We start from the raw sequence: 12,588 nt of genomic DNA, 5'->3' as shown, positions 1-12,588 counted from the left end.
GGATCAAGAAGATGTGGTATATATATATATACAATGGAGTTCTATATAGCAATGAGAAAGAATAACATATGGCCATTTGTAGGAAAGCATGAAGGTGTCATGCTAAGCTAAATAAGTCAGGCAGAGAAGGATAGATACCATATGTTTGCATTCATAGGTCTAACAGGAGAGACCTGGCAGGGGACCATGGGGAGAGGAAGGGTGAAAGAGAGCGGGGAAGAGCGAGGGACACAGATCAAGGGAGACTACTGAATACTGGAGACGATCCATGGACTGAAAGGGGAGGGGGGGGAGAGGGGGTGGTGGTCATGGTGGGGGACACTTGTGGGGAGAAGCACTGGGTGTTATATGGAAACTAACTTGACAATAAACTATTATTAAAAAAAAGAGCTGTTTTCAAGACAGAACCTAATATAGGTATCATGCATTCTTTAAATAATAGAAACAGAACAAAAGCTAACCCATGGAATGTATCAGGCACTGTTTTAAATGGTGTGCAAGTATTCACTCCATTAATATTTACAACAGTCCTACTACAGATCTGTGTAATCGATGCTGGCATCTCCCCTGGCCCATCTTAGTTGGCGGAACTGAGGGTCAGAGAGGGGTGTGCCCAATCCACCTAACACAGCTGGTAAGTATCAGAAGCAGGGTTTGAAACTGAGCAGTGTGGCTGCAGAGGCCACACCCTCTGTTGTCCCTTAATAGAGATTTGGAGCAGACAGTGGCATATTAGAAAAATCAGGGGCATTGGGGCGCCTGGGTGGCTCAGTTGGTTATTCATCTGACTTCAACTCAAGTCATGATCTGTTCAAGCCCCACATTGGGCTCTGTGCTGACAGCTCAGAGCCTGGAGCCTGCTTCAGATTTTGTGTCTCCCTCTTTCTCTGCCCCTCCAGTGCTCATGCTCTGTCTGTCTCTCTCTCAAAAAAATATTAAAAAAAAAAAAGAAAAGAAAAGAAAAACGAGAGGCTTTGGAATCAAAGATGGTTTAGTCTTAATTCCAGCTTTGCCGACTTCTGCTAAGTGGCCTTGGACAAACTGGAGCCCCTAAGCCTCCTTCTAATCAGAGTCACAATTATACATTTCACAGGGCCATGAGAACCAGACCTGAAACGAAGTACTTAAAGTTCACCAGATAGCGCTCAGCACAGAGAAAGTACCCTATAAAGGTTAGTTCCTTGTTCTTCTTTCTGTCCCTCTCTAGGGAATGGTTTGTGTTTTATTAACAGTGGAACGAATGGCATTCAGGATCAATCCCATAGATTGGAAGCATTTATGGACAGTGTTTGTAGGAAACCCAACCAAGCAGGCCACTGACAATCGTCTGGGGACGTCCTGGGGTTACATCTGACAAGGCACCCTGCAGATGACTTTTATAGTTGCTCATGCTTCAGTGTCTCCATTCCAGGTAGAGTTCGCTGTCTGAGGAATTGGGGGTAGGGGGTAGCTATTTTTAAAATAACGTGAAGCAGCTGGTGGTGGCTGCTTCAGGGGTAGCACATGAGCCATGTTCCAGGAGGGGAAAGCCATGAATCAGGAGTCATGTAGCAAGACAGGGTTTTCCTTCGGGCCGGATTTGGTCAGCACGTGTCCACGGTTCCCTTGAGGGATTCCCCAGCTGTATGCCTGGGCGGCCAGGCTCTGGTACAATGCTTCCGATTCCCCCATCTCGCCTGACTCACCCCAGCCCCCAGATTGCTCAGTGACGCTGACCTTCATCAAGGTGCTGCTTGGAGAGTCAAATAGGACCCTAGCAGGCAGCAGGCATTCCCCTGGCCCACCGCAGGCTGGGTGGGAGGCTGAACAAAATAGTGCGTCTTTTCAGTTCTGGGAAAGGTTGGGTCTTCCCTTCACTCTCCAGCTCACACCTGGGACCGCAAACATAGGAAAAAACAATGAGGACTGGAAAAAATAATTATAATAATTATCAATGCTTTCTGAATTTCTGACACTAGTCAGTTAGTCATAGCCGCAATTTGGTGGCTGTGATGATAACACCTCGTTGGCCTCATTAACAGTTAGTGATGATTAATTACCTCATCCAATTGCCAGGGAGGAGCACGCTTGTTGACAAGACAGAGAAGCTGAGCACAAGGGGAAGGGAGTGGGATACCAGGTGTGGGTAAAAGACCCTTGGGGCAGAGGCTAATTTTAGTGCACCTGAATCATGAGGGTGAAACTCCTGAGCTCATCATTCAGTGTCCCACAGCCACCTAGAGGGCTTCAGGGTCATAGTTCCTCTTGACCCTTTAGGTGATAGATAAGCAATGTTTTCCAGGACCCCGGAGACCACAGCCAAGCCAGTCATACCCTGGCATCATTACCATCAAGCTAGTCCCTAGTTTGGCCCCTGGCAGACACTTCTCATGGACCACCAGGCCAGATCTAAATTCATATAAACACTTCAGTTCCCCCAACTTCAAAATGGAAATAAAGGCAGTATCACTTTTGTTGGGAGGTTAACATGAAATAAAAGATGGAAAGTTCCTGGTACAGTCTATGGCATACAATAGACACTCAACAAATGGAGGTTCATTTCAGTCTAGTTTCTCTCTATGGGCTGTCCCCTCAAATATTCCAATGTCCTCATCCCTGCTCCTTAAAACACTCTTCCCGCCTTCCTAGCTCCTGTACAGTCACTGATTGCCACGCGTTTGTGCCCTAGTTGTGTCTCCCCAGGGAAGCCATCTCCCATGGCTTTGTTCTCACTAATATACCCTTTTCTGAGTCTCTGGTATTTTGGTCTGGCTTTGATCACTGTATATCCTCTTAAGATATACACAGTCTTTCTTCCTGGGACATTGGATGCAAGTTTTGCCTTCCATGTAGCCTGTAGTTTCTCAGATTCAGGAAATTGGGCTCATTGCTTTGTATGATTCCCATACCCACCAGGTCACTATGTGAGCAATAGGTTTATTAGAAGAGACCTGGGGGTACGGGTGGGTGTGTGGCAATGGAAAGTTACCCAAAGTGATGGGGAAACAAGCTGGGGCACTTCTGTTTGGGGATTTCCCTGGACCATGACCTGTACCAAGCCCCTTGCTTTTAATCCTGCCATACCCTTTATTTTCTATACCTATTTCTTCCCATGGTGCCCCTTTGAGTTGGCAAAGGTGCTTTGGGATAAAGAATGTTGGGAATCTCAAGGTATAGGCCAGTGAGTACATCCTTCAGGACAGGATGAGAGCCCTTAAAACCATGTGCTCTGTAGATCTCTCAAGGCTTCCCAAGCCTTGCCCCCATTTCCTGGCAGTCCTGCTCTGGACTAGGCCTCTCGGTGGGGGAGCAGTGCAGGGAAGAACTCTCTTTTCTCTCTGCAAACAGCTCAGGCATAGAGAACCAGTCTAGATCCAGAATCTGAGAATTAGAGTAACAGCCCTGGCATTCAGGGCTGGGATTAGTCAGCCAACAACAGTCTGTGAGCAGTGAGTGGTTTGTTGTTAGAGGGGATTGTTGTTTAGGATGAGACCCTAACCATTTTCTTGACACATTTTACTTTCTTTTCATCCACCTGGATTTATTCCCTCATTTACACAGCTTGCCTTCTGCTCTAGGGCTGCGTTTTACAAAGACCATTCCTGGATGATGCTTGGTCAGAGGTAGGCTTTGAGTTTGCTCAGCTCAAGCTGATATACCTGTGTTATGCTCAGATTAGATGCCTTGATAGCCTGGTCTATCCCCTGCTACTTACCACCTGCTTTCTACTTTACCCAAACCAAATCACCCTTGAACTCTTCCCTATACTTCAGGATTGCAAAATGCAAAATGCTAGAGCTGGAAGGACTACCTAGTTTACCTCGTTTCTCTCTCTATGGATGGGAAGAGAGACCCAGAGCCTGGGAGAGACTTGCTGTGTACTCATATGGCCTCTGCACAAGCTGTGTGCTTGCCTATCCAGGATCAGAGCCTACCCTCAGGTTATTTCCCATCATCCACGCTTATATTTGCTGTGTCTGAATCAGCAACTCCCTTCTCCTTATTCCTTCTACTACCAATCTTAAAAATGACCTTCTCCATGAAGCCTTCTTTTGATTAATTCAGTTCATTGTTTATCCTTTACTAGTGGGTGGCTTGGGCTTGTTAATTTTCACTTAGCATTTTTTTTTCTTCATGAGTTTCTGTAGGATTATTTCAGTGTGTTAATTGTCATCCCTGTTTGTCTGGCAGCACGTAGGGGTGGAGTCCATTCTAGGAATGCTTGAAGGCCATCATCTTTTTCTTCTGGATCCTTGCTTTTTGTCCAGCTCAGAGCTATAAACTCAAGGATGCTTGGTGCAGGAGGTGAGTAGCATTGCCTGATAACCCAGGTCACAAAGTCTTTTTGTGCCAAGGGTGTGTCTGGGGTAAGACTTTGAGGAAGAAGAACTTTCTGTGACTCCTATGCTGGAATCAATCTCTAAGGGTCAGGACCCACCCCCTGCAGTACCGAGATTTTGTTGCCGGACAGGATGTGAACATCCTTGATTTTCTCATGGTCAAGTTAAGTAACTTGTCTGGGGTCATGCTGTGACACATTCATTGCCAAACCTGTTCCTTTTGCCAAGTCAGTCCTCCTATGTGCTTTGTTGCTCAACTCATGCAGAATTCTAGAATTCTCAGGAAAGGAGGGAATCCATGGAGGGGGTAGGTGGAAAGGGAGTCATGTCACACATTCTCCTAAACAGATTACGTGGAAATCAGAGCCACCAAATGGGTTGTGCATTTACCTGTGGTCACCCATTCCAGCATTCCACACCCAGATAGTTTAACTATTCTTGCAAATGTCTAAATTTCTGCTATTGTAGTTTGATTCTGCGCTCCTCATTCTGTTTTTCCTACCAATATGGGAATAGGCAGATGTCTATGCTCATTTTCCTAAAAAAATTACTTGACAACTTACTCTCCAAATTAAAGCACCATGGTTTCTTGATTCCCCTCCCCCCACCCTTTGCTCAAGGCGCAGCCAAGCTTCCTGCTGCCACCTCTAGGCCCATCTCTTCTTATCACTCATAAACACTAGTGGTTCCATGGCCAAAGGATGACAGCAGCTGGCCATTTTGGGTCATGGCCCTTCAGGGACCAGAGCTCTCTGGGACACAATGAAAACCCAGAGAAGATGTAGTAGTTTACAGGAAGTGCAACATTCTGGGATATTGACTCTGGTTCTTTTTCCAAATGATTTTAAGATAAAGCAATTTCTGAAGAAGTTTAAGATAAGCACCAAGGTAAGCATCTGGATGTCATTACACCCAATCTCTGATTTTAGAAGCAAAGAACTGAATCTTAAATTTAACTAGTGGCAAAGCTAAGGACTGATCAGGGTCACAGACCTCTTGACTGCCCTGGGAATGCAGAACCTTCTATGTTTGGTTGTGCTGTGCTGGAATTGAAGGAGGAAGCAAAACACAATTGCTGTAAGTTGTGGGGGCAAATGACTTTCCCTGGACCACTTGCTGCCTGCTCCTTTCTCCCCAGCAGGGTTCCAGGCAGTCAAAGCTTCCATCGTTGCAGTCCTACCCTGCTTACCAGTCCAGAGGCCTGTATTAAGGGGCCGTTGGTCTTTGGTTTCACTTGTAGACATGCCTTTGCTCTTTCTGAAGCTTTGGCCCTGCCCTACCAGCTCTGGGCCTCATCTTAGTTAGCTATAAAATGAGGAGAATCATCCCAATCTCCTTGTCTACTGCTCCAAGGCAGTACATCTAAGAAATACTTTGAGTTCCTCAGAGGGAGGGGTGAGGGAAGAGGTTGCTCCAATGAAAGGGCATGATTCTCATGAAGGTGGGGAGACTAGAGTGTTAAAATCCAACAGCTGTTGGCCTACAGTGCTGGTCAGTTAGAATGCATGGGAGTCAACCTCATGACTATATATTATGTTAGATATTTCTCTTGAATTGTTTGCATAACCCTATGGTGTGGGGTCCAATTTTATCTGTTTTATGGAGAAGAAACTAGAAGTCAGAGAGAAAGCTGAAATAACTTGTGCAAGGTCACTCTGCTAAGATGTGGTGGAGCTGGGCTTCAAGTCCAGAGCGCACTACTCCAAGCTCACATTCTTAGCTACATTGCTTCCCTAGACTTCGGCTTGAAGTGGCACTGTAAAAATGAATGATACGTCTACCCCCCTCCCCAAAGGAAGGGATTGTGTGACCTGGAGAGTAAGAGGGAAGATCTATAAGAGGAAGAAGTAAAAGGATCAGGATGAAAGAGTTTGGCAACTGATGGATGACAGTGGTGGCAATTGCTCGTTTCTCTCCTTCCCAAGCTACCCAGCTCCTATTCTTCACCTGGACAAGTGTAACTGAGGCTCACCCTCTCCAGCCTACAGGAGGCTTGTGCAAGCCCACACTGTAGCCCCAACCTCACCCCTGTGAGCAAAGTGGTACTTTTGCGGAACTACAATCTTCCATGGACTTCAATTTGTATGGGAATGATAAGCACAGAAGAAAGAAAAGTGAAGTTTAAGTTTCAGCTCCATTGCCCCACTCCCAAGTGAGTTTCCTATGAAGATATAAAACCAAGAGTCTTTCACTGGCACCAGCCCTCCCCAAAGCCTTGTACCTAGTATTACATTAGTAACTACACACACACACACACTGATATATGTTTTTCTTAGAGAGCTTTCCTTCCAACTATAAATGACTCAGGACCCCATCAAACCCGACTGTCCCCTCCCCCCACTCTGATCAGCTAAATGTCAGAGTCTCACAACTCCCTGAGAAGCACCAGTGAACCCCTTTTCTCCTGGAGCCCTCCCACACAGTATAAGCCTTGATTGAAGGTGTTATTCAGCTCAGAGTAGCTGGGTTAAGTTTTTGTAAAGAGGTTGCTGGGTGTGCACTTTAGTAGACCTCAAAGCCACCAGAAAGTAGAAGCTTAGTGTACTTTTTTTGTAATGATGACTCTCTATGATTTTTATCCATAGATAGAAGCTTGCATGCACTGATAGGATGCCACGAAGACATACAGAGGGATCATTTACATATGAATCCATGAGCTCCTCACCATCCACTTGTGTGGATGTATGTAAGCATGCATGTGTGCCAACACTTCTTAGATCTGTTCCATCGAGCGAGTCACTTTTGCTATAGGGACCTTGGATGTAGAGTCATTCTCTGGGACGAAGGATGCCCAGTTTACTCCAGGGGTCTGTAAAACTGGGCTTCCAGGCATCTACAAATAGCCAGAACTGCTTAACTATAGGGCATGCAGATTCTTCACTATGAGCTCGTGGGACAGGTTTAAGGAGATGGAAGGGACTCTGGACTGAGATACTGAAGGAGAGTGAGGGAATGTGAAATGGAAATGAAGACCAATAAATTATGCCTTCATATCCCTTCCTCATTAGCCTCCATCCTGGACGTGGCCCATTTCTTCACACCTATCCAGGCCTCACCAAGATTTGCTGGCTGTCGTGATATAGTCCGGCTAGCTGAAGCAGAAAGGGTATATTTACTACAAGGATCTTGGAGTGTCCCAGAAGATTCATGGACCAAGATGCTGCAGGTCACTGAGGGGCCGGTACCAGGAGCGTGAGTCATCAGAAAGCCAGGCCTCAGTCTCTCACTCACTGAGGACACATGGCCACTCTTTTCTGCTTTCCTCAGTACTCCTGCATTCTGCTCTCTCCCCAGGCCTGATTTTTCTGCATCTCTGAGTAGTTTGTAAAAGACTGCTACCACACAGCTCCAGAGGCTACTTGTCTTTAATTCAAAGGACCTGAAAAAATTGATTAGTGCTCTGAAGTCTCCTATCTCAGTTCCTGGCAGAGAGACTAATGGCTCAGTCCAGGCCAGGTGTCCATCCTCCCATCAACAACATCCATTGGACCAGGATCACACTGGGAAAACATCATAAATGGTATTCCAAGTCAAATGGTTGGTCCTCCATGAAAACCCTTAACTAATCTTATGGGAGGAGTCCCCTCCCCCAGAGTTCCCATAGCACTATATCTGCCCCTCTCCCATGGCACTTATTGTTTCTTACCTTGTGTTAATATTGCTGTTCTAAAAATCTTATCCACCATCCCACATATCCATAACCTTCTTGTTCATTTATCTTCATATATCTCACAGCTTGTGCAAACAAAAAAATTAAACATGTGCTCAATAAATACCTTAAATCCTGATAATCTCCAAATAAATCAATTTTCAGGAACCTTAGTTTGGTCAAGTCTTTCATTTCAGCTCACTGTCTTGATTAAATACAATTAATTCACCCAATTAATTTAATTCAACTAATTTTAATTGAGTGCATTCCACACACCAAGCATTGTCTTGGCTGTGCAGGGGCTATATCACTATACAAGACCAAGGAAATCCTTACCCCACTGAGGTTCCAAGTTAGTGGCGGAGACCATCAACAAACAATGTTTACTGTGAAATAAACTTCATGCTGGGTACTAGGCTAGAGATGTGTAAGTCTCTAGCACTGCCCCAAAGGAGCCCAGTTTCCCTGGGAATCACAGGGAAGTCCTCATATATGTTACGGTAAGACAGGGCAGAAAAGAGTTGTAAGATTTCCAAGAGAGAGTGATTTTATCACTAGGGGAGAAGGGGGTGGCCAAGGGAGGTTTCACTGAGATCAGTGACACATGACTGAACTTGAAGCGAGAGTATAAATTTACTCGTGAGAGTGTGAGTTAGACATGTGAGTGTGTTTGGTGGGTTGGGAGCAGGGGAAAGGAGCTGGGAGTTACGGTGGCCACAGCCTTCCAGATAGGCACGTGCAAAGCAGATTTCAAGCGCTGTGAAACTGTCACTGTGTCTACAATGTGGTGAGGCATTCGGTGTGTCTGGAGCACAAGGAACATGGGGAAAATAATGGTGAGTTGGCCACGGACCTTGCCTGGCCTTGTGTGCTGAACCCAGGAAGTCATAAGTTAAGTATCAAGAGCCAGCATCTGGAAGGCAATGATTGCTGCTTCAGGCATGGGGCCAGGCAGAGCCTAGAGTCCAGCAAAAATACCTGGTCAGGAACATATTCTAGAAGGTCCCAAGATGAAGCCTTGCACCAGTAATGCAGTCATTGACCTCTGGCTCATAGAGATGGCTGGATGGTAAGATGAAATTTTCACTCCCAAGTTGCAATCTTCCTCAGAAAGCACCGAATCTTCCAACTTTCACTCCCTCATGAGTAGAGTGGGATTTTCTAAATTTTGCAATTGAATTTAAGAAATCAAAAGAAAAATCCTTTTGTAGTTAAAAAAAAAAAAGGACCTTTATACCCACACATCTTCTGAGTTACAGTCTTATTCCCCATGATATGATGAGGGTTAGAGATGAGTGATTTCCAGAGACGGCTCCTGTCCTGGGGGACTGTTCCTCAGGGGGCTGCAGGTAAATTCTCTGCTGCCCTGATATGCTAAGCAGAGGCAGAATGGAGCCAACTCCTTGGGAGCTTTCCCAGGTCAAAGTCAACAGTATTCATACTCTGGTCCCATGCTACTTCTCCAGCGCTGTGTCCATCCTCTCTGTACTCCAGATGAGCCTTTCTCAGCCATGTTGGTCCTCCTGCCTCTCTCAGATGTTCAGGTCTGCAGGACTGTCTTAGACATTTTTCTTCTTCCATGGCTGTCAAACATCACTTATCGTCCACATCAAACCCAAAGGTTCTGTCTCTGTGAAGACATCCTCGATTCATTTGACACATAAGCCCCCTCTTCTGTATTCTCCTAGCACCTTAGACTTAACTTCTATTATCACTCTCAACTCATACTACTACAGTTATTTGTGCTTCTGTTCAGTCCACTGAATTTTTTGAGTTCACAGATTAGGCCTCAATCATTTCTGCACCCCTAGGCACTAGCAACAGCCTGACCTATAATAGACTCTCAGTGAATACTCTATTTGTTAATAGAGGGTGGTTTGTCTGAGCATCTTCTCTGTTGGAGTTGTGTAGAAGGACTATGGTTTTGGGAAGATTTCCAACAAGCAGAAAATGGGGAAAAAGGTATTCCAGATGTAAGAAGCAGTATGAGCAAAGGCATTGAGGTGGAGAGCATGGACCGATAATGGGAGCCTGGAGGGAAGGAGAGAAAGAAGGAAGATTGGAGACTACTAAGTGCCAAGCATGGAGTTGGGCTCCTTATATGCAGTGCTGCACTAGGCCTTTACAGAAACTTGGTAAGGTGGCTACTATTCCCAGAGATGGAGATGGAGGCCCACGAAAGTCATACATCTCCAGTTGATGATAGCGACAGGATTAGACCAATTTGTGAGACTCTAAAGCCCATATTTCTCAGGGCTTTAGAGAAAAGTAAGTAATTCAAGTTGGAGCCTAGGGTAAGTGAAAAGAAACAAGGGGAGGGAAGTGCAGAAAGATATATATTACAAAGTTATATTGTTAGTAACATCTAGGGTTTTTGGACAGCCTATTATGGACCAACACCTGTGTTAGATATTTTATTTTAATTTTTAAAATTATTTTAATTTTAATTTAATTATTTTTCCAAGAGAAAGAATACAAGCATGGAAGGGGCAGAGGGAGAAGGAGAGAGAGAATCTAAAACAGGCTCCATGCCCAGAATGGAGCCTGACATGGGGCTCAATCTCAAGAGCATGAGACCATGACTTGAGCCACAATCAGAGTTGGATGCTTAACTGAATGAGCTCCCCAGGAACCCCTAGGCCATTTAAATATGTCACCCCATTAAAATCAACAGCAGCCCTAATAGGTGATTACTCTCAATGTACAGATAAGGGAACTAAATCTCAGAGAGGTTTAATAATCTGCCCAAGGTCACCTAGCTAATAAGTGATGGAGCTGTGACTTTTTTGACTTGATTTTCCACAACCCAGGCTCGTTGGGAAAGAACTTCATGGGTAAATCATTACTTAATAATTTGATTATAAGTGACATAATAGGGGTATGAATTTCTTTTTTCTTATCTTTTCTTCTCCTCCTCTTCTACCACTCCTCCTCTTCCTTTTCTTCCAATTTTTTTTTTTTTAAATAGGCAAGTCCCAAACCTGGGCTTTTCTTTCAACACTGTCTTTCTATCTCTGTATATTTCTACCCACTTTCCTGCTTCTTGTTCTGTCCACTCTGCCCAGAAGGATAGAACTGGACCCCCATGCAAGGTTAACTACTAGCCTTAAAAAAAAAAACCCAAAAAAACAATTTTTTGGTAAGATCTTTTCATAAGGAAGATAGTGCATAGGAAAGGGAGGGGAATGTCTGGCCAAGATCTCAAGATGAGATGTAGCAATATCCCTGGAAGGGCAGGAAAGAAGTTGTTCCTTTTTACTACATACTTTTTCCTTCCCTTTTTCCTTCATCCATCCTTAACGGGTGAAGTCCAAAGTCAACTTTGTTCAGAATTATCTGGGCTTGCTTGTTTCAAAGGCAGATTTCCTGGCCCCACCTCAGATATTTAGGAGATTTCTTGTGGGACTTGAGAGTTTACATTCTTCAACAAGCACCCCAGAGATTCTACAAATTGAGAATCCCACTTCGCACAATGCAGTTACATCCGTGGGCTTTAGCTATTAGTGCCGAGAGAACTTGAGGTGCTAGGAACTGGGACTGGGTGTCCTCCAGGTGCCTGCCCCAACCAAGAGCACTGGCCTGGAGGCTGTGTGTAGGAGTCCCCATCTTTCGGAATTAGTGATGTGGTTAGAGTAGCAACGTGACTCTCTGTGGACGGAAGAAGGCAGGTCGGATGTGAGAGTCTCCCGCCGTGAACATGTGTGCGTCATCTCAGCCATTGCTTGTATCTTTATTCTCAAAAACAAGTCAGTTTTGTTGCTGTCAGCATCTTGGCTGGCCCGCAACAAAGAGGCTAAGCTGAGATGGAGAGGCCCCGTCATAGGCCTGTGTCAGGTGATGCTTTGGGGCATGGCCAGGTTGGGGAGAGCAGGAAAGCATTACTCAAACTCCCTTGAGTAGTAAAAAAAAAAAACATGATTTCTGAAAACACTGTCTGAGGCTATAGGAACTATCTGCTTGTGTGAGTTTTAGGGATTATAGCATAGCATTTTTGGTTTTGTTTTTGTTATTGTTTTTATCACCAGGAATGGGGTTATCCAGGCTGAGCTCTCTAAGGAAGTGAATTTCAACCTGGATGTACTTCAAATAATCTGAAGCTTTACAAAATAGAGATGCCCAGGCCTCATCCCTGATTGACTAAATTCAGGCTCTCAGGGATTAGGACCTGAGGAACTGGATAAAGCTTGTTGGGGATGTTGGAGTAGCCAGTTTGGCATTGCTCCAGGGATTAGCATTTGGGAGCCACTCCACTAAGGTAAGAGCGAAAATCACATCAACCAGAGCACTGTAATATCAAGGCATCTTTTCTCTCCTTGTTTCAAGTTTGTCTTTCCCTTCCCTTTATGGCGGGAGGCTCAGAAAAGTTCACCTCTCATCTGTCTTGTAGAGCAGCCCAGGAGCCCAGAAGTGCTTTACAAAATTAACTATATTACATACATGTATTTTCATTATATTTAAATTTGAGTTGCTTGCCATTTACACCTGTCTGCTGAGTTTGCAGATGACAGTTGCAGGAAGTGGGCTCCCAGACCCTGGAAGTCATAGAGCTGAGTTGGAGGACGTCTGTCTGAGTAATGGCACTGGAGAACTCCCGCCCTGGGAGGGGTGGGGCCAATGAAT

General features: G+C 45.1%; 1 long non-coding RNA gene across 3 annotated transcripts in view; it reads left to right on the top strand.

The window, feature by feature from the left end:
• LOC115288256 overlaps nucleotides 1–8,110 on the top strand; it is a 28,499-nt gene extending 20,389 nt beyond the window's left edge. For 2 of the 3 annotated variants that reach the window (XR_003906909.1, XR_003906907.1), the window contains 4 exons: nucleotides 1,094–1,172; nucleotides 4,171–4,284; nucleotides 6,245–6,471; nucleotides 7,328–8,110. This is a non-coding gene — a long non-coding RNA (uncharacterized LOC115288256). Of the gene's footprint in view, nucleotides 1–1,093; nucleotides 1,173–3,557; nucleotides 3,603–4,170; nucleotides 4,285–6,244; nucleotides 6,472–7,327 lie in introns of all 3 variants that reach the window. The other variant, XR_003906908.1, reaches the window with a different exon arrangement.
• The last annotated feature ends 4,478 nt before the right edge of the window (nucleotides 8,111–12,588 follow it).

This window comes from Suricata suricatta, chromosome 3 (genome assembly GCF_006229205.1).
Source record: "Suricata suricatta isolate VVHF042 chromosome 3, meerkat_22Aug2017_6uvM2_HiC, whole genome shotgun sequence".
NCBI classification, from domain to species: domain Eukaryota; kingdom Metazoa; phylum Chordata; class Mammalia; order Carnivora; family Herpestidae; genus Suricata; species Suricata suricatta.
This window is presented reverse-complemented; position numbering and strand designations above follow the sequence as displayed.